The following is a 26,447-nucleotide window of genomic DNA, read 5'->3' as shown; positions in this document are numbered from 1 at the left end:
TCTCAATTCACCCCACCCTCTTCTCCCGGGCGCTGCCTTGTCCCCCCGTCGCAGGCAGTTCCGTGTCCCCCGGGCTGAGGCGATAGGGATTTGTTACCGCAGCGTGGGGCCGGGAAGGTTGCTGTGGACCCCCCCGCCCCGAAAGGTAGGGGAGGGATTGTGTCCCCCTCTCCCCCCCCCCACACACTGCGGATTTCATGCTGGAAAGTTGGGGGAGGCATGCCTCCCCGCCCCATAGTGAGACGGGTTTGGTGCTGGGGCATCTGAGGGGTTCATGCCCCCCACGCACCTCCTGAGTGTTGTGTTCTGTCTCCTCTCGCGGCCCCAGGACCATTTAGAGATTAATGAGTCTGCTCTACATCCTTAGCTAGGGTCCAGCTGGCTGTTAGCTCAGGCAGTAGAGGCTCATGCACTAAGCCAGGGGTGGGCAAACTATGGCCCACGGGCCACATCTGGCCCTCCAGACGGTTTAATCCGGCCTTCGAGCTTCTGCTGGAAGCAGGGTCTGGGGCTTGCCCTGCTCCCACACTCCAGCTGGGGAGCCAGGTCAAAAGTTGCTCCCGGAAGCAGCATGCTGCTGCTTCCAGGAGTTGCTTGAGGTAAGTGCCACCCAGAGCCTGCACCCCGGCCTCCTCCTGTGCCCCAGCCCTGATCCCTCTCCTGCACCCTGAACTCCTCATTTCTGGCCCCACCCTGGAGCCTGCACCCCCCAGCCAGAGCCTTCACCCCCTTCTGTACCCCAACCCCAATTTTGTGAGCGTTCATGGCCCACCATACAATTTCCATACCCAGATGTGGCCCTCGGGCCAAAAAGTTTGCCCATCCCTGCACTAAGCTGTAGAGGTCCCCAGCTCAATCCCTACGTGAGCAATCCAGGTTCAGCCCCACAACTCTTTGCCCACCAGGGCCAGCAAGAGCTGGGTATCCTGCACACAGGTGGTTTTCAGTTTTGGAGATTAGACTGTCAGAGGTTGTATCACTGCCTTCTGCTAGCTGGAATATCACAGCTATATGTGAATCTAGACGTATATGAGAGTCTTCCACGCAACTGACTGGCCAGCAAAGATGCTATAAATCCCACTGATGGAACAGGTAACAGCAATTCTTCTTGTTCTCAAATGGCAAAGGCTTATATTGTATTATCATAAATGTGCCCAAAAGTTTGTTAGGTGCTTCCCTTGGCAGAAAGAAGAAAACAGAATTAAATTAAAAGCGCCCGGCCCCAAGCATCTTACAGATTACTTTTGGAAAATGATGCAATGAGAGAAATAGTGTGACCCTAGAGCAGGCGAGGGAGGGAGGATGGGGCAACAGTAAGATTACATACTTACTCAGAGAGGTTAGCGCACAGCATAATAAAGCACAGAGCGTTCTTTTCATGAGATATACGAACACAGTGAATAAGAAGACTAATGGCCAACTTGTAGGAATCATGAAAGACGTGGGTCTTCAGGAGGAATTTAAAAGGAGAGGGTAGAGGCTTTGCAGACCAGCTTGGGATGGTATGCCATGCATCTGGGCATGGAAGAAAGCATGGAAAAGACGGTGGGAGAAGCAGAGAAACATGTTAAGTCTGCCATTATTCAGTGTAAAGGGGCATATCAGGGTCCTGTTTTCCTTACTTGTGCTCCACATTTTGTCAGGAGCAATGAATCAGCAGACGTGAAAGTTTACATTTTCCAAATGTGTAGCAAGGCTACAGGGAGCAAGCTTTTGGCCTCCACATGAATAATTCCACCACACCTAGCTGCACCACCTGCCCTTTATGCCATTCTGGCTCTGGAAGTCATAATTGAACCCATGAAGTCCCTGAAGTGGCAGTAAACACAGAGAACAAAAATATGCCACCCAGAGCAGTAGACATGAGCAAAACCATGCAATTAGCAATTTCATTATCGCCAACCCCAAAAGTTCAAAAATCATGACTCAGACCCCCCCAAATCATGAGATTGGCCCCAAAATCATGAGGTTTTTTTCTAAAAGATACTGTGTTTTTTGGTCTCTGTAACAGGCAGCCTGCCCTATTAAGGGCCAGTAGGCCTTGGATCAGTCTGCTCTGTTCAGTTAGCCTTGCTATGCTACACATGTATAGGACATGAAACATAAAGGAGGAATGCCCAGCATTTCAGTGCTGAGCAGCAGTGATCTATTAAATGATACATTAGTTTTGACAACAGAATTAGTAGGTAAAGGCTGACTGGAAAGAAAACAGAATTAGCAGGTAAAGGCTAATTGGGAAGAAAACAGATTGACTGACAGTCAATCTGGGGGTAGGAAGCCTGGCTGAGAGCCAGGAGCTCTGTGAGGACTGTGGCTAACTAGAGTCTGTTGTGAGGGTGGGCTTAAACTGGATTGTTGAATGGACTAACTGCCCAGGTACTTATTAGTAAGTGTGGAGACAGGTGAGGCTTGTCTATAAAGAAGGGCTGGATGCTGAGCCTGGCTAGGCTGAGGATTCCTTTGTTTTGTGTTTTTGTTGTCCTTATAAGGACTCTTTTGCCCTGGAAGGTGTAGAACTTTCCTTTGAGGGCAAGTCACCCCTATGACAGGAGTAGGCTGAAGATCCTTGTGGGGAAGCTGAAATGGAAGTGCTGAAATGCTGTGTGTCTCGGGTGAGTCTCTTAGTCTGTCCTTTAATTTTTGAACTCTCCCTGCTCACCCGTAGGGTGTATGGGACAATTAGGCCATGTCTACACTAGAACCCTTTGCTGACATAGGTATACTAGTATACTATATAGGCTAAGCACTCCTAGGTCTACACTCGGGGCTTTTGCCAATACAGTGATGTCTATCAGAGGTGTGTTCCCTCAGGCATTTATCAGTAAGCACTCTGAGTGTAGGCCTGGCATTAGTGTTCCCAAATCTCCCAAATTTATCAAGTAAAGTGACATTGCTGCCCCCTCCCCCCAACTGATGGTGCCTTATTGGCTGCCTGATGATGAGGAGCTTCCAGCTAAACCGTAACATTCTAAATAATTAATTTGGTGTCAATTCATACTACAACTACCTAGCAGTTAATTTTGTTCCAGGATCCTACATCAGTTCTACCCCACCAGCCTCACTTCTCCTCCCCCTGCAGCTCCTGGTGTTCTTCACCCCTCTCCCACACTAGGGCAGGGGCTGCAGTAGAGTCATCTTCTCCAGCTTCTCAGGCCTGGTGTTGCAGGGAGGTGGAGGAGCAGAGGAGCCATCGCATTATCCTGGGAAAGCGGAGCTGTTATGCTGCTAGACTCTTTCTGCTCCCTCCTTCCCGCCTCCCTTCCTGTGAGAATAGTGTCCGCTCCTGAGAGGAGGTAAGGAGAGCTCAACCTGTTTCCTTCAGCAGCCCTAATTGGCTGCTCTTTTTGAGGAGGCAAGCAGGTGGGTAGGGCAGCCAAACAGGGGGGATTTTCTTAGACAGAGCTGAAATTCGCTATGGGACTGGAGCTTCTGGCCTCAACCCCAGACTGGCTCCAGCCTTAGCCAAAATCCCTTGACTCATGATATCGAGAGTTGGCAACATGGCAGAAAACATGGAAGAGATGGCTGATTGCTATAGAGATCTTTTAATTAAATGAGAACACACCCTTCCCATGAGTTGTTATGAGAATTAGTTAGATAATTATTGGGGGAGCTGGTAGCCATTTACTGTTAAGGTTTCTTGACACTTCTCATAATAAGACCCTGTTTTCAGTTGCTTATAACTTTGCTGAACTTTAACTGTTTGGGCTTGAACCTTCCATGCTGTGTGTCTGCCTCAGACTGATTACTTTTTGGAAAATTTCAGCCTGAATGGTTCAGTTGTTTCCAAGAACAAGGCTGGGGGTAAAATATGATACACCCATTAAAAAAATTTTAGTGGCCATTTCTTTGAAAAGCTTTAGAACCCTCATGCTTTGGAGCAGGCATAGGTGCTGACTCCATGGGTGCTCCAGGGCTGGAGTACCTGCGGGGAAAAAATGGTGGGTGCTGAGCACCCACTGGCAGTCCCTCTAGCAGTCCCTCCCTCCCCCCCAGTGCTTCCCACCCACTGGCCGGCCCCACAGATCAGTGACCACCCCCCCCCCCCCGCACCTCCTGCCTGCCTCCCTCCCTCCCTCGAATAGCTGTTTCGCAGCGGGCAGGAAGCTGGGAGGTAGGGGGAGGAGTGAAGATGTGGCGCGCTTGGGGGAGGGGCGGAACTGGGTGGGAAGAGGCTGGGGATGGGGCTTTGGGGGAAGGGGTGGAGTGGGGGCAGGGCCTGCGTCAGAGCCGGGGGTCGAACACCCCACTGCACTTTGGAAAATCAGCACCTGTGGGAGCAGGGACTTGAAAATTGTCAGGGATTTGCCTTTTGCCATTCCATGAAAATCTAGCCAAATTTGGTCAAGTTATAAGCCTCTGAAAAATTGCAGTTTGCACATGTTTAGGAGATGTTCCTTAGATTTTGGCAGCTAAATCTCCAAAAATTCATTGGAGGTCTAGGCTGCTGTGGGCTGTGCCAGATCTGGCTGCAGGTGCCCAAACTGGGAGCAGGGAGACTCTCTCTCTCCTGTGTTCTCAGTGATCCCCCTGCGGGGCCTAGGCAGCATGGAGGAGGAAGCTGTCACAGAGTTGGGGCTCTGCAGATTTTGCCGACCTGACAGGCAGATGTAGAACTGAGGAGTCTGGAACCCCAGGGAGATGGGACTGGAGATTTTAAAAACAAAACAAAACTCTGTTTTGATTCTTCCACAGGAAATTTCACATATCTGACTTTTTGTTCCAATTTGGAACTTTTTTTTTTCAGAAATGTGACATTTTTTAAAGGACGGATGTGCCAGTTTTCATACAGCTTTAATTGTGATACGGTCTTTAAGTACATGATCGTATTCTATTTTTTCCAGGGGAGCCTGCCTCATTCTGCACAGGTTAGACCTGCTCTGGGAATCAGTCAGGATTGTTTATTGAAGGAGGCTGTTGTTTGTAGGATGTTTGCTCTATTTGTTGCAGAAGTTGAAAGCTGTGAAGTGAAGGAGGCAGGGGACTGCAGGAAGAGAAAGGATAGTCTCAAGGTGAAGGCAATTGAATGCTCCCCTGGAAAACTGCATTCTGTCCCTGCCTCTGCCAGAGAGTTCCTATGTGATGCTAGGCAAATCACATAAACCTAACTTTTCACAGATAGTCACTAAATGTGTGTTCCTCATTTTTGGGTGCCCAACTTAATACACTGGGGACTGATTTGCAGAAGTGCCGAGTGCTCATAGCTGCAACTGAAGTCAATGTGAGCTATGCTTTGAACACTTAAATTGTTCTATTTGAGCATAAGCTTTTGTGAGCTACAGCTCACTTCATCGGAAAGCTCATGCTCAAATAAATTTGTTAGTCTCTAAGGTGCCACAAGTACTCCTTTTCTTTTTGCGGATACAGACTAACCCAGCTGCTACTTTGAAACCTTAAATTGTTCTGTAATGCTAAGGCATCTCAAATTGTTCATCTAAAATTAATGGACATTTTTAACTTTTATCTCTCTGGCCCTCAATTCACTGTCTATAAAATAGGGATAATACCACCCCCTCATTTCACAAAGGTGTTGTGAAAATTAATTAATTTTTGTGAAACACTCAGATATTATGAGGAAGTTTATAATTCTGTCTTCAGAGCAGTGTTTGAATAGTGTGCAGTAAATAGGGGGGGCACACACTGAACAATGAAAAGAAAACAAACTATTAAGTAGCTGCTCATGGACTGAGCACCATTCGTCCTCTGCATTGAATTAGACAGGGCCCCCAGGGAAAAAAATAATATCTGATCATGTAATTAAAGTACATATACACAAGGAAGCTGAATTAAGGTTGCATAGGAAATTTTAATTCTTGAACGTCCTAATTTGCTTGACATTGCAACCTTAGTAATGTTCTTTTGACATAGTTTTTTGTGTGTACTATTTATATAGTGCCTTGAAAATATAAAATGCTAAATCAGAGTTAAGTATTATTTCATGATATCCATGGAAATTCCATATCTATGGATTTATCGGAGCCCTGATGCTGACTAAATACATCACTATAATAAGCTTTGGAGTGTATGACTGTTTTCTACCTTTGCCTTGTGGAAATATATTCTGTACATGTCAGTCATGCATTTATACACAATATATTAATCCAGTAGATGGTGCTGCATGTCTATATATTTCAGTGTTTGTTTTTTTTAACAAGAACTCAGTTGTCAAGCTCCTCTGTTTAAAATGGAGAGTGTGATTTCTAGCGAAAAAACAAACAGAAAATGCTTCCTTGCTGGTAGAATCTATCGGTGCTGTATTAGAGCTTTATGGAAGGAAAGAGAAGTAATTTTGAACAAAATAAGACTATAACTTGACAAACAATTTCCCCAGCATATTTTCCCACTGAAATTATGGACTCTTTGGTTACACAGACCACTATGTTCATTTTTCAAAATATATAACTGCAAAACCACAAAAAGAAAAGGAGTACTTGTGGCACCTTAGAGACTAACCAATTTATTTGAGCATGAGCTTTCGTGAGCTACAGCTCACTTCGAAAGCTCATGCTCAAATAAATTGGTTAGTCTCTAAGGTGCCACAAGTACTCCTTTTCTTTTTGCGGATACAGACTAACACGGCTGTTACTCTGAAACCTGCAAAACCACAGTTATTCGGCTTTGTAAAGATTCCAAGTTTCTATTGTATCTAATAAAAATCCAGTTTTAGACTTACTAATTTTGATTATGCTCAGTGCATTAAATAGCACATATGCATGAAAATAAAGCTTTTCATGATGGTTTGGCTTCTGATAATGACTATGGAGGTAAATTTGTTACCTGTAAACAGAGAGAAAAAACAAATGTGTAGACATTTCTTGAAAAATGTCTGCAGTCTGTATAGGTCATCAGGAAAAACAATATCTTATTTAAAAGGCTGTTGCCTAGGGCATTTTAAAACCGAAGCTACAGGATTGCAAGTTAATAAAAATAAACCAAAAGATTATATATTTTACATATGGCTCCTTTCATCTGGTGACCTCAAAATGCTTCACAGCACTCAGGGAGGGAAATATTTTTAGACCTGCTTTACAGATGGGTAAACTGAGTTGGTAGCAAAATGAAAGAAGCCAAGAATGGGAAAAAAAGATTATGGGGATAGCAGTAATGAGGAAAAGAAGAATTGGAAGATATGAGAGTAGAGATGCAGGGCTGACACTGCAAAGGTTCTTGCATTGTTATCTGATTTGAGATGAATATAAGTAAATACAAGGAATCAAGAAGAAGTCATGGTAATTTCTGCTCGTATTAACTAAAAACATTATTTCTTTATTGGACCCTGTAACTCCCACCTTGGGTAGGTAGAAACCGATTGCACCATAAAGTGAGGTACTCAATATCCAGAATCATTGTGGTATCAATTGTAGAACGTCCATTAATTGCTAGTCAATGAATGAAATCAGATTGGTACCAGATTTTATTTCTTCATAATAAAGAGAATCTGGACCAAAATCAAACACTCTTGAACACTGTGGAAGTCTACGTGTGTATCTGAACTTTGTGATCCAATCCATCTCTACTGTATTGTTGCCAGCACCCAGTGCCGAGAGGCTAAACAACAGCTGAAGTTGGTTCGCTACCCGGTGTGCTACACCCAATAATCACAACGGGGTGGAGAAGCAGAAAAGTTTATTTGAAGCTGTAAAAAGGTACAGGGAGAATAAAATCTCAAATCCTGCACACAGAGCAGGAAGTTACACAGGCTTTTATACATCCTTTTTCCCAGCATACTTATCCAATAGCAAGCTGCCCTAAGTATCCATATAGCCAGCCAATCCAATTCCCAGCTAGTTCCCTTGTTCTCTGTATCATTTCTTAAACCATACATAAAGCTGCTTTATTCAGCATTGTTCTTCCATATCTGCCCTGTTTGGCCTTGCTTAGTTTCAGGCAGTCTGACTCTGCAGCATATTGTTGCAGATTCTCAGCATAACTGCTGTGTGCGCCTCCAGGCGGGAGGGCCAAGGACACTTGGGCCTAGTGCGAGGGGGCTTCATCGACACTCGTGGTCTTCCATCCCCTCGAGTTACCTAGTGGCCATGCCCCAGTTTCCCCGACACTATGATGGTCTCCAGTAGAATCTCTGAGGGCTGGTCTATCCTTAAAAGTTTTTCTGGCATATCTGTGGTGGTTAGGAGTGTGATGTATATTTTACTAACATGGCTATGTGGCCAAAAGCCCTAATGTAGACACAGTTGAATCAGCATAACTGCACTTTTACCAGTATAGCTTGTTTTATTTAGGGATGGTGGAATAACAATACTGGTGTAAAAACAACAAGGAGTCCGGTGGCACCTTAAAAACTAACAGATTTATTTGGGCATAAGCTTTCGTGGGTTAAAAAACCACTTCTTCAGATGCATCTGAAGAAGTGGGTTTTTTTTTACCCACGAACGCTTATGCCCAAATAAATCTGTTAGTTTTTAAGGTGCCAGAAGTTGTTTTTTACCCACAAAAGCTTATGCTCACATAAATCTGTTAGTCTGGACTCCTTGTGTTTTTGTGGATACAGACTAACATGGCTACCCCCTAATACTGGTGTAGGCTCCAGCTTTGCCAGTATACGAGTGTCTATAGTAGCAGCACTTTCCCAGTATAGTATATTGATTTACTTTCAGCAGTGAGGGGATCGTAGTTCAGACATGACCTTAGTTATGGCTAGGAAGGTGGAGAGCTGTCTTTATAGCATCTGTTAGCATCAGCCAGTTGAGGGCACCAAGACTGCAGTCAGATCTATGCCCAGTGATCAGGTGGTACATTTTCAAAACGTTATTCAGAAAGTGTTCACGTCAACCCATTGCTAGGTTTTATTTAATAACCTTCTAACCCCCCGCTCTCTCCTCCCCCGCCCCTGTGTTCCTCTAATGTCTTTTACAGCTCTTGCTGCACAGTTTGAAGCCTTAGAGCTGTATTCATCAATGACTCACACCCTTGCTTAGGGGCCAATTTTCATAGAAGCTATATAGGAAAATCTTGAAATGCACCTCTCCCATGCAGTGCACAAAATGATTTTTGTATTCATTACTATTCTAAAAGGACTTGTTGCCCTTTGGAAATGTTCAGTTATTAGTTATATGTGTGTGTGCGTGCACAGAGCTTAGAGGCCATGTTTGAGTGCTCTAAAAATAAAAATGTATCATCATTATTATCATTAACCAGGTCTATAGTTACCTTTCAGTTGACTAGTGTCAAATTGAGTGGCAGCAGGCAAATGCAGAGGAGTTAGGACTGATCTGGTTTAGGTTAACAAATACCATAGACTCTCAAGCACTAAACTTATTAAAAACCATCCTCACACTTGATAATGATTAGCAGTCTTGTCAGGAGTTTTAGGAGGGAAGCCAAAGACTGACTGTAGGAGACTGAACTGCTCTCTTACCTCTCCAAATTCTTCCTCAAGGTCAAGGTTAAAGCACATTCCTGGAGCAGTGAGGGGAAACTTACTCCTTGCACTAAAAAAGCCAAGTGTTAGAATTTACCCACTCAAGCACCTAACCTTTGCTGGTGACGGCATCATGAAAATGGTTAGCCATAACAATATTTCTGATAGATCACTTTTAACAGTGAGGGATTTCTGTATTAAAGAACCGTAAAGCATAGAAAAATAGCTAGTTATTTATGACAGGTTTCAGAGGAACAGCCGTGTTAGTCTGTATTCGCAAAAAGAAAAGGAGTACTTGTGGCACCTTAGAGACTAACCAATTTATTTGAGCATGAGCTTTCGTGAGCTGTAGCTCACGAAAGCTCATGCTCAAATAAATTGGTTAGTCTCTAAGGTGCCACAAGTACTCCTTTTCTAGTTATTTATGCAGAGGAGACTATCTTACCCCAGAATTACTTTTAGCAATTTTGGGGAAGACAGAGCACTTGATTCTCCACTGGTTTGCCCAATGTGTTGTTGTACAGGTGTACACAAAGTGGGCCTGAATCACCACAGCATTAATTTAGTTACTCCTCTATAAACAGGTATAAAACTGGAGTAATACAATGGTGATCTCTGATTGGGTTGCATTTGACACCTACTTTGCACTGGTATAAATGGCAATGCAAGGTACAGTCAGTGAAGAAATAGGCCCTGGTTGAGATAAAGACTGATGCATCATGTTTATCCAGAGTAGCACTGGTGTTCATGTTCACTAATTCCATCCATTCAAACACCTTTATTCATAGTCTAGACAGATTTGTAGAGTTTTTTGAGGTTCATTAGCACTAATGTGGCATCTTCCAATAAAGAATCTCAAAGCACTTCGTAATCATTAATTGGTTAAGCTGTACAATGTTTTTGTAGGTATCATACCTGATAAGGCTACCCTAAAAGTGAATCTAATGACTCACCATAGGCTACACAGCAGCTGTCGGATGCAGGAGTAGAACCAGGTTTCCTGCTTCTAAGTCATATGCTTTAAGCGCTCGAGTCTGCTGCTTCTCGTGCTCTTTTTAGTTCCAGTATTTCAGCTTGTGATTAGAATCGTAACCATTACTTTTTCTGTTTGTCCAACAGAATGAGAGACTCCTTCTCCAGACTGGGGATGTGTCTGACAGAAATTCATTTCTGTACCCAGGCCGCTCTGGTGAGTTCTTCTGGGACCTGTGTTACAAAGATCTTTTGGGATTTAGCTATATACATTCTGCTCTTTACCTAAATTAGTGCAGCTACAGCAGCCTTTCTGCTTGGCCGAACAGTATCCTGCATTTCAAAATAGCCAAAGAAGCAGCATACTATTCCTATTTATTTGTATTACAGTAATATCTAGACATCCTTAGCCCCATTGTGGGTACATACAAATAGCAGGACAGTCCCTACTCCAATGAGCTTACTGTGTAAATAGACAAGACATACAACGGGTAAGGGAAAAGGGAGTATTATTACCCTCATGTTATAGATTGGGAAAAGAGAACTTAAGTGACTTGCCCAAGATCACGCTGGAAGTCTGTGGCAGATCAGGGAATTCACCCTGTCTCCTGAGTCCTGGTGCAGTTTCTTAACCACAAAAACATCCTACAAAAGAAAATGAATAGGTTAAGAGGGAGAAGGCTTCTTTTATAAAATGCACAAATCCTGGGTAAGATAACCAGCTACCAGAGGGGGAAGAGCTAGATATTTTAGTCATTTTGAACAACAAACCTACACCTACAAGATATAGAACTTTAATACTGAATTATTGCAAATGGATATACTGAAAGTTAATGAAGGGGAAATATGGAGTAAGGCAGTAAGGAAGCATGCTGTATGATAGCTTGTCACAGTTGAACAGTGCATACTGTAATTTTGTGTGGAGAATAAAGCCTGTGCTATTATGAAGCTGGATTCTGAACTCTGCCAGACTAATGTAGTAAATGTGCATCCCTTGCATGTGGCCCAGGAAGATTTGGTTTGCCCTTCTTGGCTCTCTTGCTGTTAACATTAAAGGAATTGAAGGCAACGCTGCAGAGAGGTGGGTGGGTTTTGTCCTCTGAGCTGCAACACTCCACCTAATACCAGGGTAAATTTCCAGAGAGTATTATTTAGCCACTGCCAATCACCTGCTTCCCAGCACAAGTTTGCCTTCCTCCCCTTATGTGCAGACTAGGAGACAAGAATTATTACTTGCTATTTACTTTGGGAAACAAATTGTGCCCTATATGTAAAAGTAATTGCTGTTGTGTTTACGATGTAGCTGGTACTCAGTTATTCAATAACATCATATGTCCATCCCATATAGAATACTGATCATTGTAATGGGTTCTACAAACCCCATACTGAGCATAGGCTGAAGAGGGAGGAGAGTCTCTTCTGTTTACAAGCAAGCAGCTTGATCACAACCCCACGCAGTTGCCAGAGCTGCCAATCATGGAGGGAGGCACCAGAGCTTCAACCAATAGAGGAAACAAGGCCAGGGGAGAGTAAAGAGGAGGAAAGGGAGGCAGAAAGACCTGGGACTGAAAAGGGGTGACAACCCTGCCCCATGCTACCTCCAAGAAACAGCCAGGTGAGTGAAGTGCTCACAGGGCTGAGTGAAGTGCTGAAGGGACAGAGTGAAGGCTTGACGGATTTAATTGGAGGTGAAGGTCCAGGAACCGACCTGACTGAGAGCAAACTAAGGAGGGTCAGTCAGGAGAAGTTGAGACCCGTTGAGAGACCACACTAGGAGACAATGACAATCATACATGTATTTAAGTCATGAATGCATTTTACCCCCATATATAGCATTGCACAGCCAAGCAAGTGGGGGTTGCCTTCCTGTGCATCATCAAGGGCTGTCTCCTGTCAGAGGCAGGATGCCAGACTGAATGGACAAATAATCTGATCTAGCGTGGCAAATCTTGTAGTACCATCAACCCCAATTCAAATGGTTTTACTCATTTGGATGTGATTGAGCTGGGAGGCTACAGCTTTCTATAGTCATGATAACCCTGTATCATACTCTACAACCTTAGTCCAAATAAGGGTCATATCCCCTCCCATATTTCCAGGGAATAGTAATGAAAGGGGTGCAAAATTGATTCCTTTAGGCTAAAATCTGACAAAAGGAGGCAGTGTATTATCAAGTCCCTCACCCTCAACTATCTTTCTCCATATCGCTGTGAACTGAAGTTGGATGTGTGGCTGGATGCTGAGGGAGAACCACCAAGACATTTTTTGCAGTAAAAGCCATAGGGATTTTCCCTAGTTAATTAATGTTTCTATAACAAACAGTGGCTGCACACAGACACTATGGTTGTCAGTAGGGACTTCCATCACCTAAAGCGCACACCCATATCACTTGCACTAAAGGAGCATTTGATGGTTAGCAAATATCAGACTGTCCCATGGTAGCATCCCACAGAAGGAGCCCTGATCATATGTTCTGAGCCATTGTATTACATTTAGGTTAGATTATGCCTATCCTCCCTAAATAAAATGAAATTAAACCCCGAATCAAACAAATGAGATGTATGATCATTGATCTGACTTCTACTCCTTTATTTGCATAAAATACTCATTCTATGCCTGTCTATTGTCCATTTAGATTGTAAACACTTCAGGGCATGTGCCATTCATTCTTACCTCTGCAAGGTATCAAGTTCACTGTTGGCACCTTGCAAATAGGGCTAGTGTTTCAGAGGTACTAAGCACCCGCAGCTCCCACTGACTCTGAAAATCAGGCCTCTAACCAATATTAATTAATTTACAAAAACTCCTTCTTTTAAATCACCCTTTAAGGAGGTGCAGGATGGGCCAGCCCAGGACAGGGAGGCTGAAAAAGTCATGGTGCCATGAGGAATGAGGAGTCTGAAGATTACTACAGAGTTTCTGGGATCTCCGTAGAGAAACACTGGCTTTCAACAAATATGGGTTTTTCCTGTGTCTGGTGAGATTTGTGGGCTAGAAGGACCACACAGCTGACCACTCCATGGCCAAGAACCTCCCAAACCAAGCATAGGATGCAGCAAAAACTCTGCAGCTATAAGGCAGTAAATTTATAATGTGTTCATGGTTTCCTCTGTATACTGTGCAGGGCTGGCCCTAGATCAAATGGTGCCCCAAACGAGGAGCATCTTCAGCATTCCCCCCCATCCCATTTGCTAAACTTTTGAATATCTTATTTTTATTGTATTTGTAGCCTATTTCACAACTTTGATGCATGATTTGCATGCATGATTTATCCCTATCATATAAGATGATATATTTTCATGCTAGGATATGTAAATCTGTATTTATTCATACCATATATAAGCAAATAAAAAAAATTCATTTCTTCTAAGCTTATAGAAACTTTTTAATTTTAAGGATAACTGAAATGTACTAACATCAAGAAATTGAACTGTGCACCAGCATTGGACAGTAGTAAATAGTGTTACAGTAGGTGACCGCCTTAGAATGTTAACCCTAGTCCTGTAGGTCAAAAAATTGCTTTTCTCGCCTTTGCCCTTGCGAACTGAAGCATAGCGTCAGAGAGATTTTCAAGCGATAAAATAGCAAGCGATGTCAGTCTCTTGTTGGCCATTGTCGATCGAATATATGTTTTAGTGAGCCTGAGCTTTGAAAAGCTGTGTTCACCACTCATGACTGTGACCAGCAGCGTGAGCAGAAACCTCAAAGCTATCCTCACCTTAGGAAAAGTATCTTTCAGCTCTGCATTATGAATGAATTGGAGAACTTGGAGCGCAGAGCGCTTTTCATGTTGCAAAATGTGACGGATGTTGCCCAATTCAACACAGAAGTTTTTATCATTGATGTCCAAACATTCCCCATGTGTCACCCTCCAGTGAAGGTTCATACAATTGTTCAAAAATGTTTTCTGCCGGCAGCTTATTAAGGTCATACAACCCCCCCACCCCACCCACAGGTCTTTTTGTGGTGCTTCATTTGTCCAAACCTTTTTTCGATGGGCACTTGAGCGGTGTTAGTGGGCGAGCAAAAAAACTCCCTCTTGAATTTTTCTTGCGAGCTTCCCATCACCTCATTTCTGCCCTCATAACCAGACTGTGTCTTCTTCTGGTGAATACGAGTGTCCCTGAAGACAGGCTCATCTCCTAAGTTTTCCACTATTTCTTTGGCAGTTTGATGGCATCTTCAAACCGATTGTCTCTATAGGCCACAATGATATCAAGGCAGCTTCTCATCAAAGTAGCAGTGGTCACGATGTTCATTGATGGAGTTTGTAATGCCTTGCTTACAGTGTTTACTTGGAACAAGCTATCATGCAAAACCACAATTGAGACCAGAAATTTGAAGTCAGTGATCTGGTTTGCCAGACTTTGCACATTGTGTCAGTTTCTGGCCTTGGCCTTACTTGACTGTGCCAGTTCATAGAATCATAGAATATCAGGGTTGGAAAGGACCTCAGGAGGTCATCTAGTCCAACCCCCTGCTCACACCAGTTCCATCAGGGTGCCGCAAACTTCAGTCACTTGGTACCTCACTGGTCTTATGCTATCAATGAGGCTCTCCCAGCAAGTGTGACTTAGCTGCTTCACAGTCGGATTTGTAATATAATCCGTGAGGATCTTCCACCTGATAGTTGAGACTGAAAACAGAACGTATATCCTTTGCAGTGCTCTGGAGAGAGATAATGAATCTAAAGAAGATGACTCTGCATCAGACACAACCAGGTTGCGGGAATGGCAGCCACAAGTCCAGAAGAAAGCTCTTGGATTCAGCGCAAGGATCCTTGCCTGGACACCACTGTTTCTTTCCTCCATGTCCTCACCATTGTCATAGACTTGGCCGCAGCAGTCCTGAAGCTTTATTTTATTCTCATTCAAATTGTTCATAAACAGTTCTCATTGATTTGACTGGCAATGCCCCGCCCCTTATATACCTGCGAGGGCATGGCTGACTACATTCTAGGAGGTTCAAGGAAAATGTAGTTCTCAGAAAGTCTGGAAGATTCCATGAGATTCTACAAAGCTCCAGAACATTCTAGGAAGTTGTGAGAAATGAAACTACATACGGAATACTTGAAACGTTTTACTTAAAACATTCTATTTTCCCTTTTGTCACTAACAACAAAAAACAGCACCGTAAGCCTGGTGCTGCTCAAGCCCAGCACACCGGCTGGTCCCCTGCCCCTAAACTGTCCCTGATAGTATGACCAATGTCTCTGTTCACCATTCTCTCTAGGGAAGTGTTTCCCTCTCTCTCCTCTTTTAATTCAGTCTTCATTGGCAGAAGAGTTGTAATCCATGATATTTAGAGAAGAATAAAAATGAGATGCAAAACACAATATAAAGAAGATCATTCTTATCCTATCTCTCAGGATAAATGTCAAAGCAGGTTTTAATTACAAAATGATACCTTTTTCCATTCAGTATCATATCTCCTCTCTTTATACACCGAGTAGCTGGGAGAGTCAGTTTTAAAGACTGTTTCTGCTTTCAATCCTCCTGAATCTTACCTTCGAATTAAAGGTGTTGCCCTCCCAGTGATCAGCTGGACATGGTACACTGGTGACTTGTCTTGTGGGATAGTCAGCAAATTCCTGGAGCAATTGCACAGTAGTTTCAAGCTTTTTCTACCTTTTACCAGCTTATTGGGTTTAGGTGTCTTACTGCAGAGACAACAGACCTTCTAAGAAAATGGCAAGGTTAAGGGTAACCTGAGTGGCCATACCCTGGTGTAAAACAGGAATACCTCAGTTGAAGCCAGTGGAGTTATGCTTATGTGAAATTGATGTAAGAGGAGAATTGGGCCCATAATGTAATGACAGAGCCACCGCAAATGTAACTGAATCCTCAAGTGACTACAACCTCTCAGATCCAGCTGAGCCTTCTATGTTTGCGTCCCCCTGGTTAAGAACATAAGAATGACCATAATGGATCAGACCAATGGCCCATCTAGCCCAGTATCCTGTCTTCCGGCAGTGGCCAACACCAGGTGCCCCAGAGGGAACGAACAGAACAGGTAATCAAGTGATCTATCCCCCGTTGCCCGTTCCCAGCTTCTGGCAAACAGAGGCTAAGGACACCATCCCTGCCCATCTTGGCTAATAGCCATTAATAGCCACTGATGGACCTATCCTCCAGGAATTTATCTAGTTCTTTTTTGAATCCTGTTATAGTCTTGGCCTGCACAACATCTGACTGATCGGCGAGGCCCCGTTTCTCTTTTTTGAAATCACATGTCTTTAATAGGATTCTCGATGCTTGTTTTGGCAGGTTCCCCATTAAATGATCGAAGGTCCTTGGACAGTAGTTAGTTGTTTGTTTCTCAGCAGTTCTTCTTCTTGTGGAAGGGACTTAGCTTTCTTCCTACTGGCACATGCGGAGCCCAAGAATGCCCTGCATTGTCAAGGCAACAGCATTTGCTTGGGCAGCAGCAGGAGAAAAAGAAACAAGAACATCCTCCACAGGACCAAGTCTTGTCCAATGTCGTATGAGCATGTGACCTAGTCTGCTCAATGCAACCAGTACCTATTTATCAGTTAGAAATGGCAGAGACCGCTCAAAGATTTGTTTAGTGTGTTGGAGTATAAATGCTACAAAACACCATCTAAAGTATATGCAGATACATGGTACAATGGTGTCTTTGCTTCAATAAACTTGCTATGCTGTGTAAAGGTATCACATACCAGTAAGGAAATGCCTCCATAAATCAAATGCTTTTAAATCATTTTTCTCAGATAGTTCTGTTCATTAGGTATTCTTTCAGTTTGGCAGTTCTATTGTTATCCACAGCTCCAAAAGAATAATTCCTGTTGATCTTTGTTATCTGAATCTCAGTTTTTATGTTGTTCAGTTCACTTCTCCTCAGTTACACAATTTGTTACTCATGCTGGCCAAACTTTAAAAAAAAAAAAAGGGCCAGATTCTCAGCTGGTATAAATCAACATAGCTCCATTGAAGTCAGTTGTGCTATGCTAATTTATACCAGCTGAAGAACAGATGAGTTTGGTGTAGAAAAACTGCTTTTCTGGCTCTTGCCAGATCAAGACCACTAGAAATCCAAGTTCTCTGTTTAGCCATCTAATAGAAATGGCACATGCACACAATCCTGCAAAAGTGCCCGCAACAGCACACAAAGGCAGTAGATCCTGGGAGTCTTTCTACATTTTCAAAAAAGACTTGCAATATTTCTGGAATCTCTCCTGGCTGCTCAGCCCATACCTAGAAAAAAATATGCCTTTTTATTATAATTGGAGCAGTAAATGGATGTTCTCACAGTGATGTGATAAACCATAATTCTCTCATTAGAAATCAAGTGACAGTATCTAAAGTTTATTAATACATCCAGTCTTATACACAGTGAGGTCAAAAGATCACGAGAACTGTGATTGTAGGTGTTGGCTGGCAGTTCTGCACTCTTACTAAGATCCTCCATTACAGTCTTCTTGGCTGGCATAAACTAATAGGTTTTTGACATTTGTAAATGCCTGCCTTCCCATATTTGCCACCTTAATATTATACGTATAGAAGTACCACACAGCGTATCACATATTATTGTTCAATGTTACATGACTGTTATTTCTTCCCTATCCTCCTCCAGTACCCCTGGGGCTATTATTTTAATAACGTCTTTGTTTATTAACATTTTATTCATATAGCAGCATCGTGTAGATGGTCCTTCACAAAGTGCTTTCAGTTCAAGTTAGACAGTCTAATTTTTCCCTCTCCTCTTTCTCCTTTCATTTTGTTGGGAGTCTTCTATTTAGTCCCAGACCTGTGAAAACCTAAAAGATCAATAAAACTTTAATCCTGAAAGAACTCCCAAACTGCCACAGAGTGGGGTGCTTACAGAGACTTTGGGCCCAACTTAATATTGTCCTGCATTTGTGGAGTTATTGATGCCAATGCAAAGTGTGTATAAAATGCTACCCAGTTACAGTGGTAATGATTTACACCCATTTTGTATTGGTGCAAAAGACTATATAAACTGGAGGGTTATAGTGAAGCAGGCCTTTTGAAATATATTTCATTGGAGGTATCGGACATTTGTTGGAGGTTTTGAGTCTAGAAGGAGTCCAGATTAAAAGATATAAAATCTCTTAAAAATTAAGATCTTGGAAATGTGTTTCAACATGGACAGATGCATTAAACAATCTCTTCCCAACATCTCAGCAGAAATATCAGAAATCCTATTCCTCCATGTAATGTGGTATATAGATATATGTAAGACATAGAGGAAAACAGCAAAACCTTTCAAATAGACTTGGTTCTGCTAGGAGAAAGAATCTGCTGTCTGACTGTAATTCCATTCCCCATCTCCAGCCTCTCCCTACACTGGTTGAGCCTCACTGCTCCTCCAATGCATAATGCACTCCCAGCACAATGGAGAGAGGCCAGGGGCAGTATGGTGAAAAATCAAATAAAGCAGACAAAAACTTGACAGACTCACTCCCTCTAAGTGTCACAATATGAACTGGCCAAGTGAAAAATAATGGCTATTATCCTGTCTCATTAAGTGACTTAAATGAGTTACAGCCTCATTCAGAGGAAGTTCTCTGGGCTGTTTCCATGGGCTACTTGTGTAATTTGCTTGGTAAGATGAGGAAGTCAGTTTTCGTCAGCTTGTGTAGGCCTGATTTTTCTCTAGACCCCAGTGTAAATCAGGAGTAACTTCACTGAAGTCATTGCAGTTATTCCAGTGTTAAATTGATGTTAGTGAGAGCAATACCAGGCCGATTAGGCAACTTTGCAGTTCATGAACAGTGCCCATGATTTCTTCCATTTACATTCCACGCTGGTGGGTGGCTCCACAAATGCACTGCAGTTGTACATTTCTGGTAAAGGCTTGTATGAAGCCATGAAAAAATGGCCCTTAATGTATGACTGGTTATAACTTTAGTCAACATGCAGGACTATGGTACTTTGAGAGCCTGCAGCCAGTTACAGTACCTACTTCCTTCTAAGCAGCCATTTGGCTGGCAGATATAGGTATTCTAGTAAATAGTACTCAGAAGGTATCCTTTCAAAACGTTTTACAAACATGGGTACAGATTCACGAGAGCGGGTGCAAGGGAGGTAGAGAAGTGTACGTTATTCCTCACTGTGCAAGTTATAGGATGCCTCTTGAGCCTCAGGGAGATTTAACTAGATGGCAAGTAGCAGTGTGACCATTGCCACCCACCTCCATCAAGTTTCCTACTATGGAAGTAGCAACTTAATTTGGAGCTCCGTGGATACCCGTTGTGGATACCAGAACTGGACATACTATTCCAGCAGCGGTCACACCAGTGCCAAATACAGAGATAAAATAACTTCTCTGCTCCTACTCCAGATTCCCCAGGTTATGCATCCAAGGGATTGTCTTCACTACTGGGGTAAGTCGACCTAAGTTACGCCACTCCAGCTATATGAATAATGTAGCTGGAGTCAACGTAGCTTAGGTTGAGTTACCCTGGTGTCTTCACTGCGCTGCGTCAACAGGAGATGCTCTCCGGTCGAGTTCCCTTACTCTTCTCAGAGAGCTGGAATACCGGGGTCGACCAGAGAGCACTCTACCATCTAAAAGGACCCCTGCTGCATCGATTGTAGCAGTGTCGATCTCCTCATAGCGAAGACCAGCCCTAAGGATCGCATGAGGCCTTTTGGCCACAACATCACACTGGGAGCTCATTTTCAGATGACTATCCACCACAATCCTCATCTTTTTCAGAGTCACTGCTTCGCAGGATATTGTCCCACATCATCTAAGTGTGGCCTATATTCTTAGTTCCTAGATGTATATTAAAATGCAAAGTGTTTGTGCGTACCCAGTTCACCAAGCAATCCAGATTGCTCTATATCAGTGACCTGGCCTCTTCATTATTTACCACTCCCCCAATGTTTATCTACAAACTTTATTGTGATTAAGTAGAAAAGTTAAGTGGTATATGGCCAAGAACCAATCTCTGCAAGACCCCACTGGAAACACCTGTTTGATGATGATTCCCTATTTACAATTATATTTTAAAATTTACCAATTAGCCAGTTTTTAATCCATTTAATGTGTGCTATGTTAATTTTATATAGTTCTGTTTTTTAATCAATATGTCATGTGGTAGCAAGTCAAATACCTTACAGAAGTCTAAGTATATCACATCAACTCTATTACCTTTGTCAACCAAATTCGTAATCTCATCATAAAATGATATCAAGTTTGTTTGGCAGGATCTATTTTTCATATATCCATGTTGATTGGCATTAATGATATTACCCTCCTTTAATTATTTATTAATTGATTCCTGTATCAGCTGCTCCATTATCTTGCCTGAGTTCAATGTCATACTGACAGACCTATAATTATCCAGGTCATCTGCTTACGTTTTTTACATATTGGCACTTTTCCCCAGTCTTCTAGAACTTCCCCACTGTTCCAGGATATATTGAAAATCAACATTTATGGTCCAGCAAACTCCTCAGCTAGCTCTTTTAAAACTTTTAGATGCAAGTAGCTGCTGTTTAGCATCCTCCTGAGATACTAGTAGAAAGGAAGGAGTATTACCATCATCATATGATGAGATTGTGTCGTCTGTTCCCCGCCTCCCATGCAGAAAAGAAATATTTGTTGAACACTTCTGCCTGTTCTGCATTATTATTGATAATTATACCATTTCTATACCACTGTTAGGATTATATTTATTCTGAATGTACTGGAACAACTTCTTATTGTCCCTAACTGTGCGGGTCATAGATTTCTCCTTTTGTCCCTGTGCTTTCCTTACCAGTTTTTTACAATTCATAGCTTCTGATTTATATTCATTACTATCAACAACCCCTTTCTTCTATTTGTTTTATATAAAATATCTATCTATCTATCTGCCTTCACTTTCCCTCTAAAGAAGGTCAGTTTTTTAAGCACTGTAGCCTTCTTCCTCAATTATGGCTTTTTGGTCATCTAGTAAAGTATTTTTAAACAGTTCCCAATTATCATTCACTTTTTTGAATTAAATTTTTCCTCCCAGCTGATTTGGCTCATAACTGTTTTCATCTTTGTGAAATTGGCCCTTTAAAGCACCAAGTATGTATGTATATATGTGTGTGTGTGTGTGTATATATATATGTATATATATTTTGTTTGGATTTTATTCTGTTTCTACATTATAAATGTGATCATTTGTACCTAAAGCTAAGATACCGCTAATTTTGAGTTCTGTGATCAGTTCCTTTTTATCTGTTAGAATGAGGTCTAATACAGAATTCCCCCGTGTTGGTTGCCACAATTTTTGAGTTAGGAAATGGTCATCTGTAATATTTAGAAATTCCAGGAATGTTTTTGTACTGGCAGCATGAGACCTCCAGCGTATGTCACCCAGATTGAAGTGCCCTGTGGATTATGCAGCTTTTTTCCCTACACATTAAAGATAGGTGCATAAGGAGCCAGTCGTTCTGTTCCCTAGTGTGATTTGGTTGTCTGAAGCAGATACCAACTAATACTCCAACTTGTGCTTTATCTGTTAGTTAGGACATTGATCCATGAGCATTCAAGATCATATTCTTCTGAGTTACAAGTGACTCAGAAACAGGTAATGCCATTTTTGACATAAAATACCACTTCCTCTTCCCTTTTGTGCACTTGATCATTTCTAAATAAATTATAACCATTGATTTTAACATTTCAATTATGCAAATCAGTCCACTAGTTTTCAGTAATACCAGCTAAATAGAATTTATTCTCATAAATGAGCAATTGCAATTCTTGTTTGTTACCCAGGCGCCTACAATTGGTGTATAGGCAGTTAAAGAATTTCTTCTCTTCATGTCTTTAGGTTTTTTGATTAATTTCTTGATCAATATCTTGATTTTGTGGTAAATGAGTGCCCATATCGTCTCTCTTTTTACCATCTCCTTTTGTTATGCTGTATACACGAATCAGTATTCTTCATTCAGGAGGCACCCTTTGGTTTCTTTCTCATTCCCTCCCCTCTTTTGAATTTGGACACACATACACCCAGAAGCTGATCATTTGATCACAATAGATAAAAAAGACACAGTCCTGTATCATACCCACTGTTATCTTTCCTTCAGATGCACGGTCTACATTGTCTAAATAAATGAAATTAAAAAAAAAACCAACCAAATGGATATATGAGCAGGAAGATTAATGAAGGTTAGGAACTTTGAATCCAGCAAACAATTTTGATTCTATGTCTATGATGCATTTAGATGCGTCTGTTTACTTTAGCTCATAATAAAATAGCATATATTGTTCACAGAGGCAAATAGTATTACATCTGTTATTTTTCCTTGTCTCACCTTTGTTCCAGTGTGATAGAATCATATTTCTCTGCACCGAGGTACTCCTGTTGATGAAGAGTGAAGTACACAACAATAGATTCAAATCCATTATCAAACAAATATAGAATAGTGAGCTTTTCAGGAAGTCATAAGAGAAAGATGTTGTCTTTTTTCTGGCCTTACGCTGAATGTGAGCTACACTTTTATGCAAACAGGACCCAGTGATGTTTTTAGTATGTTATGTACAAACTACTTTGCTTTGTAAAATTCTCATTTATTTCTGTTTTTGTTTGGTGACAGTCTTGTTAATTCAAGCTGCAGTGCGCTGATCACTAGAGAGCAGAACGCTGTCCCATGCTGCAATGCATCATTCAAAGTTGTTTGTGAATTTGTGTCAGTTTGCCCACTCTGCTCAGGAATCCGCACAGAGCATATCATGAGCCCCAGGTAAGTGCTCCCGCTGACAGAGCTATTGAAGCCAGATGTGAACTGAGTGATGGTAAGATTAAATTAATCAGAATTGTTCACAAAGTAAACTCTAAATGCCTACAAATAACTATTTACTTACTTCACCTGTGTAACTATTGACTTTGGTTGACTTGCTCCCGATTTATCCTGGTATAGATTAGAGAAGAATAAGGTCCTATATCCTCTTTTTCTTTGTTTCTTAAACCCTGAAAGATCCTAGGAACAAGGCTGGGTTACTGGAGGGGAGATGGGATTTAGTTCTTCAGTAAAGACATGGAGCTCTACTGATGTCTCCTTCTCCGAGCACATTGCCTCCATCAGGAGCCTTACAGCTGTTAGCAGTCACTGGCATTAATAATGATAGTGAGCATCACGCTTTGTCTTAAGTTTTTGCAGGTTTGGTGTCCTAGTTTTGTTTTGTTTTGTTTTTAGTATTGATGTTAATTAAATTTAGCTCCTTCCAGTGCTGGTTGCTTGAAGAGGTCTTTTCCCAACTTTCTATAATTCTGCAATTGGTCAAACTGTTTCTTTATTTCTCAGTGCTAATGGGAATTTAAGTGATATGTTTATTTGTGGCAGGATGTTGGAATCTATATCAGTGTGGTGTTTTATATCTTTACTGCATCCAGTCTACTAAATACCTCCTCATATTCTTCAGAAGACAAGATATACACCTTAACCATCTGATTTTATAAACTGATCTTCTCCTCGTGGGACACATGGAATTCCTCCAGGTCTTTGTGCACAAATGCATTTTGCTTTTATACTTCTTTGCAATTTGTACTGAAAGGATTTGAAGCAGTCTGACTGAGACTCGGGCAACCTGGGTTCAATTCTGGACTCTGCTATAGACTTAATGTGTGGCCATGGGCAAGTCACTTAACTCCTGTTCACCTTAGTTCCCCATCTGTAAAACTGAGATACTTCCCTTTGTCTGTGTTGTGTAGTTAGACTGTAAACTGTTCAGGTGAAGGACTGTCTCTTACTATGAATTGTATAGTGTCTAGCAGAATGGGGACCCAATCTCAATAGTACTGTAATACACAGTAATAATAAGAGCAGCATACTTTTGCAAAATGGTTGTTTAATTGCATGCAGCATTACATCAAATTCTTTATGTTGGATACTCTTACATTGTAATTGCATCCACATTTATTGCAAACAAATCGGTTCTCTGCTGTTTGCTTGCCATTGTATTGTGTTTCTGTGCCTTCGTATGGATTTTTAATTAGATGGACTTCAGTTCTTGCTAACACTTTCACTTGGGGCAGCATAGCTTTCACTAGTTCTAGAAATATCCACTGTTTTCTTGTAACATGAAATCAGTTTCACATTACCTTGTTTTGACCTGGTTATCAATTTTTAACAACAAATAATTTGGTGTCTGATTAATTCTTCTGTTAACTATTCAAATTCTCATGATTTAGTTTTATTATTTAAGTCTCTAACATAATGGTTAATGCTCTCAGCTCTTAGCTTCTGTCTTGTCAAGAATATGTGCTTTTCCTAAGTGACATTCTTATGTATATCAAAGTATTGGACATTTTTGAATGACTTTTGAATACAATTTGCAGTTCTTTTCGTGCTTCTACTGAAATATATTGCATATCTCCAATATCTCTGTGCCTGCTGCAGTAGCAGTATGTTAAAGGATTTTACTCTCTTGGATTTCTCTGTAATATTACTTGCTTCTAGGAAAACTGAGCAATGCAGCCACCATCTCCATCAGTTTTCTGCCCAGTTCACTTCTAGGCTGAGGGATTCAGGCTCCATTTCCCTCCATATATTTAGCTTACTTGTCAGACAGGGTAAGAGATCAGTCTTTATCTCCTGGCGTTAGTCATATGACATAGTCCCATGTTACAAAAAGTCCATACCCTTGTCACATGACAGGGTGGTTCAGTCAGTCTCCAGTGACTCCAGCAGCCGTTGTTACAGTAACATAGCATTTAATTCTCTCTTATGCCTCCAGAGGAAAATATAGTCTTCAGTATTTACAGAGTCTTTTTTTTTTAAACATGGGGCCCAATCCTGTAGTTCTGACTCAGATAAAATTCCCAATAACAATGAGTCTGATACTGCACCTATTAAAATAAATGGATAGATTCCCATTGACTTCAATGAAGCAGAATTGGCCCTAGCTGGGGAGTTGTGTGTGTGGAAGCTTGTAGGAAAAGGATCTTGAATTCTACTGAAAGGTGACACATTTGATATATTTCAAAATTATCATAAAGCAAATTATTGTGGCTTGAATTTCTATTCTACAACCGTATTTAATTTATTCTGCAATAATCTACTTCCTCAAATTAGCTTAACAAAGAGAAGGTTGAAGGGTGACTTGATTACATATTAGCATCTACATGGGGACCAAATATTTAATAATGGGCTCTTCAGTCTAGTAGAGAAAGTTATAACATGATCCAATGGCTGGAAGTTGAAGCTAGACAAGTTCAGATTGGAAATAAAGCAAAACTGTTTAACAGTGAAAATAATTCACCACTGGAACAATTTACCACGGTCATGGTAGCTCCTCCATTATTGACAATTTTAAAATCAAGATTGCATGTTTTTCTAAAAGATCTGCTCTAGGAATTATTTTGAGGAAATTCTATGGCTTGTTTTATACAGGACGGCAGACTATATGGTTACAGTGGTCCCTTCTGGCTTTGAAATTTTGAATAAACGTCCATCTAATTAATGCCTAATTTTTTGCAAACCTGGGACTGTTTTGGGGCGGATACCATAGTCTTTATTCGGCAGAGATCCCACTGTCTTCAATGTGGAGTTTTATCTTCAAAGAGTTTCCCCTTCAGTAGGAAATTTTGTGTGAGTAAAGAGAGCAGGATCAATCCCATATATTGTACAGACTTGAAATCAGGAATAAATGTGCAATAAGAATATGACAGTGGCTCTAATTCCTTTCACATTAATTTTAACTGTTGTTATTAATTAAACCCTGAAAATCAGGGATTTAATGGAAACTTTGACAGACCTTTGATTATAACATTTTAACAGTCTAATACTCTAAGGTGTCCTCTACTGGGTGCATAGGACATACTGTACTTCAGAGAGTGTGGGAAAAAATCATAGGTTTTTACTTTGAATTTAAGGTACTTTTTACATTTATGTCATGCTTTCCAGACTTTAGGATCTCACTGCTGATTGCTACAGCTGGGTGAGCTATATAAAGAGAATTATTTATTTAACCCTTTTTTCTGTTCACAAATAATCAGCAATCAGAGTTAGATTTTTATTAATTGATTTATTGTTCAGAATTATTTGACCAATGTTTTATGAGCATGTATTTCAGCCTGTGGATTGTGGAATGTATTTCAGCCAATGCCTAGTACAGTGGGGTTCTGGTC

General features: G+C 41.5%; 1 long non-coding RNA gene across 3 annotated transcripts; it reads left to right on the top strand.

The window, feature by feature from the left end:
* The first annotated feature begins 5 nt into the window (after window positions 1-5).
* Window positions 6-25,982, top strand: LOC125642524 (uncharacterized). Of its 3 annotated transcripts, XR_012669844.1 has the most exons (6): window positions 6-145; window positions 906-1,092; window positions 10,499-10,568; window positions 11,700-11,966; window positions 22,915-23,061; window positions 23,662-25,982. It is a non-coding gene; the product is annotated as an uncharacterized LOC125642524 (long non-coding RNA). The 3 variants fall into 3 exon arrangements; XR_012669843.1 differs by lacking the exon at window positions 6-145 and having other exon boundaries at window positions 154-1,092; XR_007358428.2 differs by lacking the exons at window positions 6-145; window positions 22,915-23,061; window positions 23,662-25,982 and adding an exon at window positions 13,181-13,672 and having other exon boundaries at window positions 154-1,092.
* The last annotated feature ends 465 nt before the right edge of the window (window positions 25,983-26,447 follow it).

Source organism: Caretta caretta, chromosome 9 (genome assembly GCF_965140235.1).
Source record: "Caretta caretta isolate rCarCar2 chromosome 9, rCarCar1.hap1, whole genome shotgun sequence".
Taxonomy (NCBI): Eukaryota; Metazoa; Chordata; order Testudines; family Cheloniidae; genus Caretta; species Caretta caretta.
Note: the sequence above shows the minus strand (reverse complement) of the source record. Positions and strands in the feature narration are given on the sequence as shown.